Consider the following 8,192-nt stretch of genomic DNA (forward strand, 5'->3'; position numbering starts at 1 on the left):
CGTTTTGGCCTGTCATCCACACGAAAACGGAGTTTTTTCACACGAAAACGGATCTTTTTAAAAACTCCGGCCAAAGTGAAGATCTGCGTTTTCTCCGTTTTGGGTGTCTGCGTGTGGACGGACAAAACCGGAGTTTTAAGGTTCACAACGTCACTTTCCGCGACAAAAAAATGCTGACATCACGTGTGCGACCTGTGTTTACACTAGCCGACATCATGGATGCCCTCAGAGCTGCGCTCTGTCACTACCCGATCCATCAATTGTCCAAGCGCTTTCTGCTTGTTTGTTTTTGCAAGTGGAATTACTGCTCCTTGCGGAAGACCACAGACGAAGGACGAGGTTAAGAACGGGGAAGTACTGCCACCTACAGGTCTGGCATGTCCTTAACAACGTATTTATCCGGGTACGTGTGGACAGAGTTTGTTTTTAAAACGCGGTGGTGTGGATGCAAGTTTTTGGAGGGGTGGATATTCGTTTTTAAAAAACCCCGGCTACGTGTGGACTAGGCCTGAATATTTTGAAAAAAATCAGGCTAACCATTGGACTGACCAGAGGACAAAATCATTCCTTCACTGAAGTGAATCACATGCACCTCTACATCCAATGCAAACATCAAAACATCTCTGTGTGGATATCTTTTCTTAACAGCGGCCCTATGGTTGACCTCTAAAGAAAAAACTGTTACGCTTTTCGCTTTTTTCACTGACAATGGTGAAGTAAAGAGACTTGGACCATAGAGATAATGGGCCATCAGAAGCTGGTGCTTGGTTGCCAAGGTGAGAGGAACGGTTTTGTAATTTTCAACGTCTTTCATCACACTTTTGAAATAGCTGTGCTTGGCCTCGAATCTTATTGTCCAGAGCTCAACTAATGGACCAAAGCAGCGATATCAAGTGAGGGTAATGCTCAACATAATGATGTTTTGGTTTCAGTTTCAGGTTTGGGAATGCTTCTTGAAGGTGGTGTTCTAAAATGTTCCATTCTAAGTATGAAAATGTTTCTTCTGAAAACTGGACTGACATGACCATCTCCACGATCGCTCTTAAGTCCATCAAAATGTCCCAAACAAGCTCTGAATTGGGAGCAAGGTGACCAATGATCAATGGTAGCAACCTTAGCAGTGCCAGTTTTCATGCCCATTCCCACCTAATGTTTTCTTTGAGAAGCTCAACGGGGAAATGACTTTGGGTTTATTGGCTCTGTCAGAGTCCTCGTATGGAAATGATTTAATACGATTGTTTAGGATGTCAAGCGTAAAGCGCCCCTTACTTCTGAGTTCATTTAGGCAAATGGAAAGTTCAGAAGGAACAATCCCTTCAAGTGTGTCGTGTAACACATCTGGCGGAAACCCTGTTATTGGGTGAAAGAAAGCCCGGTGTTTACTGAGGACACACTCCCTTTTTACACCAAGTCTGCTCTGGAGTTGGGGTTGGTCTCTCAGCTCATTTGTAATGGCGGTATGCTGCTTAATGGTTCTAAGTTGAAAACAAGTAGTATCTTTGGTTTGTATGTCGTTTTTGCTCACGTGGCAAAACCTACACAGGTTAGCAGCTTGAAAGCTTTCCTGAAACCAGCAAGACCATGTGCCCCCAGATGGTCTGCACACACACAACACACTGTGCCTTTAAGAGACGTTTGCAGTGCTTCAACAAAGACTCCTTGCTGCTCTAAATGACGAAAGTCTTTTAATAATGGATCAAACATTTTTTCATAACCAAATTGTTTTAGGTCATTGCTTTTTCCCAGCAGAGCCAGTTGTACTGCAGGAAGCGTCGAACGGAATTGTGCTGGCAAATTTAGAATGACCCAGCATACAGCAGTAACTTTATGGATCTTTTCTGAAGTGCCAAGGGGATTGCAAACCTCAAAATCGTCTATGTAGCGAGACAATGAAATGCTTCCACTTTGGACACCTAAAAGTTGGTTGTCTTTGTAGTACTGGCCACTACAAGTAGATGTGTATTGTCCTGGAAACTCCTCTTCAACAAAAATAGCTTTTTCAAAGCCCCTACCCGCTCATTTCATTTGGGAAAGACCCAGAGGTGAATTCCCCGCCGCACCCCTCCCCTTCCTCTTCTTCATACACACACGGTGCACCTGAACCCTCTCAGTCAGCAGGAGCGCCTGCAGCTGCAGGGGGCGCCAACTTGCTGTTTCCAATCCAGACTCTGTGATATGACAGTTAATAGAAAACCTTGATGCGGCACAGATTTCTTTTTTATTTTTTACTCAGCGCTTGTGCGCCCCTTTGGGGTCATGAAAAAATGCCGCCCCGGGCAACTGCCGTCTGCCCGTGCCTAAAACCGCTACTGCCACTGAAGGTAATCAGAAGTGAGGAACATAAAATGAAATAATTATTTTAATGTTTAGAGCAGCAGGAACTCCGAGAGGCTGCAGGCGCTTCAGTGAGTTTGCGGCCGCTGCGCGGGGGGGTGGGGGGTGGGGGTGGGGTGGGGGGGGGGGTATGACGTCATGAACGACTAATCAAAGTCGACTTGATTTTCATTACTTGACTTAAAAAAATTAAGTCATGCAGCCCCTACAAACCAGCTCAGTGGCCTAGTGGTATGATTGTCTGCCCTGAGTCTCAGAGATCGTGGGCTCTAATCCATGGTCGGTTCTTACCAAAGACCCCATGCTTTCCCACTTGACAATCATCATTAAGAGGCTTGATTGGGGGGGGTTAAACCACCAAAAAGTTCCCAAGTGCGGCCATGCCATAGCTCACCTATCTCCCGGGAGATGGGTCAAATGTTGAGAACAAATTTCAACTGGTTTGTGACAACTATTGGGACTTTAATTTTTTAATCAAATAACCAATTTCATACATGCTGTTGTTAATATGGACCAGGGATGTCCAAACTTTTCAACACGAGGGCCAAAAAAGTCATGTTTGAAGTCAATTGGGGCCACAAGATTGTGATTTTCTTAATAAAAAAAATGCAAACATTTTATATAATTTTAAAAAATTTGTACTCTTCAAAAAAATCCAAAATAGCCTTATGAGTAAGAATGTGGACATAAACATGTTAGAAAGTGGCGATCTATATAAACGTCCTATTGTCATGCTGGGTTGTAGTCTGTTTACCCGCATAGGTAAGTAAAAAAGGTTTTATTATAAAGAAAATTAACGAGAACGAAGAGCGCTGATCCAAACACTTTTAACTGTAATATAAGTGCCTCTTTTTAAGTTTCTTATTTGTTTTTCTTTTATTGTCACCAAGGATGCCTTACATGTAAATGGTAAATGGCCTGTATTTGATATAGCGCCTTCTAGAGTCCTGGAACCGCCCAAGGCGCTTTACAACACATTCATTCACCCATTCACACGCTGGTGGGGATGAGCTACGATGTAGCCACAGCTGCCCTGGGGCGCACTGACAGAGGCTAAAACTGGCGCCACCGCTCCCTCCGACCACCACCAACAGGCAACGTGGGTTAAGTGTCTTGCCCAAGGACACAACAACAGCGACAGACTGAGCGGGGCTGGAATCCGCAACCTTCCGATTACGGGGCGAGCACTTAACTCCTGTGCCACCGTCGCCCCGTGTTCATGATGTGTTGTTGTCTCTACGAGAAACTGTAATAAGCTTTGTAGCGGTTAATGAACTACATGTTTAGGAGTTAAAGGCTGTTGCTGTTCAGCTTATATTTTAATTCGTAAGAAAGATCAAACAAATGAATGAATGAAATTTACATGCATGTATACACATACGGATATATGTATTTAATAGATATAAATTCATACACCAACTTGCTTGGTCTATGTTTAATCAAAAGAGTAATATTTAATTTTAAAGATTGAATTTAATAGAAAAGTTATTTGTTAATTCAGAAGATCTAAAGATCTTTGTTTGTTCAGTGATCAATACACCCACTCTGTGTTTATTTCAATGAAGAGTAAAGTTAAAAAGTTAAGAAAGTCATTACTAAACAATTTAAAAGACAATTTATAAAAGCTTTGGTATTAAAACAACCTCCGTGTTGGATGGATCTAAGATGAAGTGTATGTTTGTTTGCGGGTGAATGCAAGGTTCTCAGAACGTGTATCTTGAGAGGAGACGCGTTCTGGGTAGAAAGAATTTGGTTTGCAGATAAACTAAAGTTGTTCTTATTAAAGAGCATTCAGACGCCATCTGTCGGAAGTGTCTACCTCACCCAGTTAGGAGACCCCCTTTTGGATCCGAGATGTCAGGAGGAGATGATGACCTCCAAGCACGAGGTGGGTAGAAGAACCTTGGTGCGACCAAGTCGGTCCTGAGATGTCTCCGGGTCACAACGACTGATGAAACTGGTTGTGTCTCAAAAATAATAACTCTGAAGGAGTTTGCGTCAGCTTTGTTCTGCAGGTTTCGTTTGTTGTGTCGGAGCAATCCTGCCAGCGTGACAGAAATCACTTGTTGGTTAAAGAGCGTGTGGGCGGCCGTCCCACTTCTCTAGAACTCACTCGCTAAACCAGCCATGTGATTCTTAAGCAGAAATCAAAAAAGGCTTCAAAATATAATTCCTGAAAGTAAAACAAGACCAAAAAGAAAAAGTAACTCCAAGTTGCTGCTTTAACTTACAAATGTTTTTTTCCGCACTTTGAAACTAAGAGTGAAGTAGCTGGACAGTTTGATTTGAGGTCTTCTGAGTGTTCTGTACACTGAACAAAAATATAAACGCAACACCTTTGTTTCTGCTCCAATTTTTAATGAGATGGACTTAAAGATCTAAAATTCATTCCAGATACACAACATCACCATTTCTCTCAAACATTGTTCACTAATCAGTCTAAATGTGTGATAGTGAGTACTTCTGCTTTGCTGAGATAATCCATCCCACCTCACAGGTGTGCCACATCAAGATGGTGATCCGACATCATGAGTAGTGCACAGGTGTACCATATACTGCCCACAATAAAAGGCCACCCTGGAATGTGCAGTTTTTGCTTTATTGGGGGTCTGGGGACTCAGAACCAGTCAGTATCTGCTGTGACCACCATTTGCCTCATGCAGTGTAACACATCTTCTTCGCATAGAGTTTATCAGGTTGTCAATTGTGGCCTGTGGAATGTTGGTCCACTCCTCTTCAATGGCTGTGCGAAGTTGTTGGATATTAGTGGGAACTGGTACATCAGCCTAATGTACCCTCTATTGTAATTTGACGACGGCTGGCTAATTACAAGCATGGTTAACAGGAAATTTAGAACGAGAACCTAGGTTAAGGTTAGGACGGGGGTGAGGGAAAGGTTCAATCGTTATAGATTAGAGATTAAATTTTGGTGAAATCTCCAATTTACCGCGAGCGTCAGAAAGTGACGCTCTGGCACAGTGCATAGCCTCCAGAAGCACTGGGGCTCCCAGCGCATCGGAAACAAAAGCTTGGTCACCCTTCGTCAGTTTCAGCTGCTTCGGGTGTGAGTACGTGTTGGGCTTACAACTACTGTACCAGTTAAACAGTCATAATTATAAATGCTTTATCAACCTACCAGGTCTGAAGGAAGCAAGCTAGTTCTGTTAAAGCCGTCACCATTCACACACAGAGGAGGGGTGCTGTCAGCCGGCAGGTCAGGTGTTGTGAGAAATTGTGTTCCCCTGAAAGATTCTGTTCCCCGTGTCGAGAGATCGCTCTTCAGGCTAATTTCACAACATTTGAGATAAACGTTTACGGGAAAATGATGTCATGTCCTGTAATAATGTTATGCTTGTGATGGCTTTATATCTAATGTCCTCCTAAAACAATAAAAAAGGTTCAGTAAAAACATTCTGGTTCACTCTTCTGCAGCAAGCTTATTATTCATCATTAAAGTTATGTAAAAGATGTAATCCCACTCAGTTTAACATCTTTTATTTGAGCTAGTTTAGTCCTCAGAACGGACAATACGTTCTGTGGATTTGGAAATATTTGCTCTTGACTGCCTGAGGGAAACAGATTATTTCAGGGGAACATAATTTCCCCCAACACCTGTTTCACGTGGATGAGAGCAGCTTTGTAAACAAGCTGGCTACCAGCTAATGATCTGGAAAAAGAAAGTAAACGATTTTTATGGAGCGATCACTGGCAGCGCCAGCACCTCGTTATTCAAGCTAACAAGTACAGCAACGGTGTAGCTATTCTTCTCTATTTCTTAGGTGAATCAGCAGACCCCAGGCTTCCAGGGTTAGGGTCACTTGTTACTGCTGCCCTCTGCTGGTTCTTTCCTACCCTACTGGTTGTGCAGCACCAGGCTAAAGGTCAAAGGTGACAGATCATCTGCTGCTGTGGCCCCCAGACTCTGGACCTCTCTCCCCCTGAGCCTGAGACCAGTGGACTCAGTGGTCTCCTTTAAAAAGCAGCTGAAGACTCACTTGTTCAAGCTGGCTTTTGTATGACCTTCTTCACCTCTCTCTCTTTATTCTGCTCTCCCCACCTATTCCACCTTCCTCAGGATCCACTGGTTTCCCTCTTTCCTGTTCTCTCTCTCTCTTTCTTAACATTTTTAATCACAATCGTCTATTTTTGCTCATTTTAAATATATTTTTCACCATTTTCTAAATTCTTTTTTATGTTTTTACATTTTTTTGTTTTTGTGAAGCGCCTCATGGTTTTTATCTTGAGAGGCGCTACAGAAATGATGTTTTCTTCTTCTTCTGTCAGCTTACAGTCGTAGTCCAAACGGGTAACGTGGAGCTCGTATGTCCCTAAACAGCTACTGTATTATAAGATGGTGGATGACCATGGAGCGTCGACCACAGTTTATGTATTTAAAAATGTATAATTTCAAGTTGAGAGGAATATTTAGGCTTGATGTTGGTGAGAAATGTTAGCTCCTCCTTGAACAGCTTATCGTGGTGGAGGAGTTTGAGTGTCCCAATGATCCTAGGAGCTATGTTGTCTGGGGCACTTTGTGGACACGGCATCTGATGATATTTGATCCTCTGAGAGACTACGTTCACCCACCTTAGGCATAAAATCCCAGACATTATCGGGAACATCTTTGTTACCGAAGTCGTTTTAAGTTCAACCCCGTAACGGGACGCTTTGATTCCTGCAGGACTATAATTATAAACGATATTCTCTCAACTTGGTGAGCACTTGTCACTTTTGTAAAATAACTTGTTGTATTTGTATTTAGTTTGATTTTAAATAAAACAACTTCGGTCCACGTGGGATATGGCAGCTTACCATAAAAACGTCTTTATAAGTTAGGAAAATGTGTTTAAACATAAATATTACTTTAGGCTTTTGTATATTTTCAGTTTATCCCATGAACCTTGTATGCAGGTCAAAAACATGTAAATAATATTTGTTGTAATTATTAAAAATGATGAAAATGTACCAAGTAACGGGGTTGAATAAATCAGATGTTCCACCTGTTGAGCTGTTTTCTCGTACCGTAAGTACCGTCTTAGTCAAACGCTCTGATGATTCTCCAAAAGCAGAACGTACAACTGATTATTAACTCAGAATAATGTCATTAAAACCCGATAATGCTGAACCACAGCTTGTCCCCGTGTGGCTCACCAACTCTTTAAAGGCCCGGTGTGCAAATGATTTACTTCAGTCCTTTTCATTAACATTTCCCACCAGCGTCTGTCCCAAATATTCCTGTTAGCTTGAAATTTTACATGTTTATTTACAGAAATGGTGGTTGACGCTCAGGGACGAAATTTTGATTTCAGAAGTGGGGGGGACACAGCAGGCTTGTGCGGATTTGGGGTGGGGGGTGTTATGTAAAGACCCCTTGACACGTCACGTGCCCATCTCAATAATTTTTCCATCCTTATTGAAGTGCAGTTTTGGCTGTTGACAATGGATAGGCCATTGCATTTATTGTTTTGGGTCTTTTTTTTATTGTTTTTGGTGCAACATTTTCTAACAGGGAGTGAGATTCCTTTATTTAATTTTTGTTTGTTATTTTTATTCATTTAGAAGTTCTGGTTCTGGACATTTCAATGTTAAATGAAGGTTTCTTTGTTGCATTTTAAAGGGTGTACTTGCATTATTATGATATATTAACATTATATTAGTGGTTATTTTGGTCTAGATAATGTTGACAATATCGTTTATCATCAACAATTTGTTGGACAAAATATCGTCCAGCAAAATTTGTTACATTCCCAGGCCTAGTCAAAAGTATAAAAATTATTTATACATAAACGGTCCCTCCTGAGATCTGGCCGTTTGTTCATTTGCTGTGTTAGAGGACATGCTGAACTAATGTTTTACAC

Source organism: Nothobranchius furzeri, chromosome 11, assembly GCF_043380555.1.
Source record: "Nothobranchius furzeri strain GRZ-AD chromosome 11, NfurGRZ-RIMD1, whole genome shotgun sequence".
Lineage (NCBI taxonomy): Eukaryota > Metazoa > Chordata > Actinopteri > Cyprinodontiformes > Nothobranchiidae > Nothobranchius > Nothobranchius furzeri.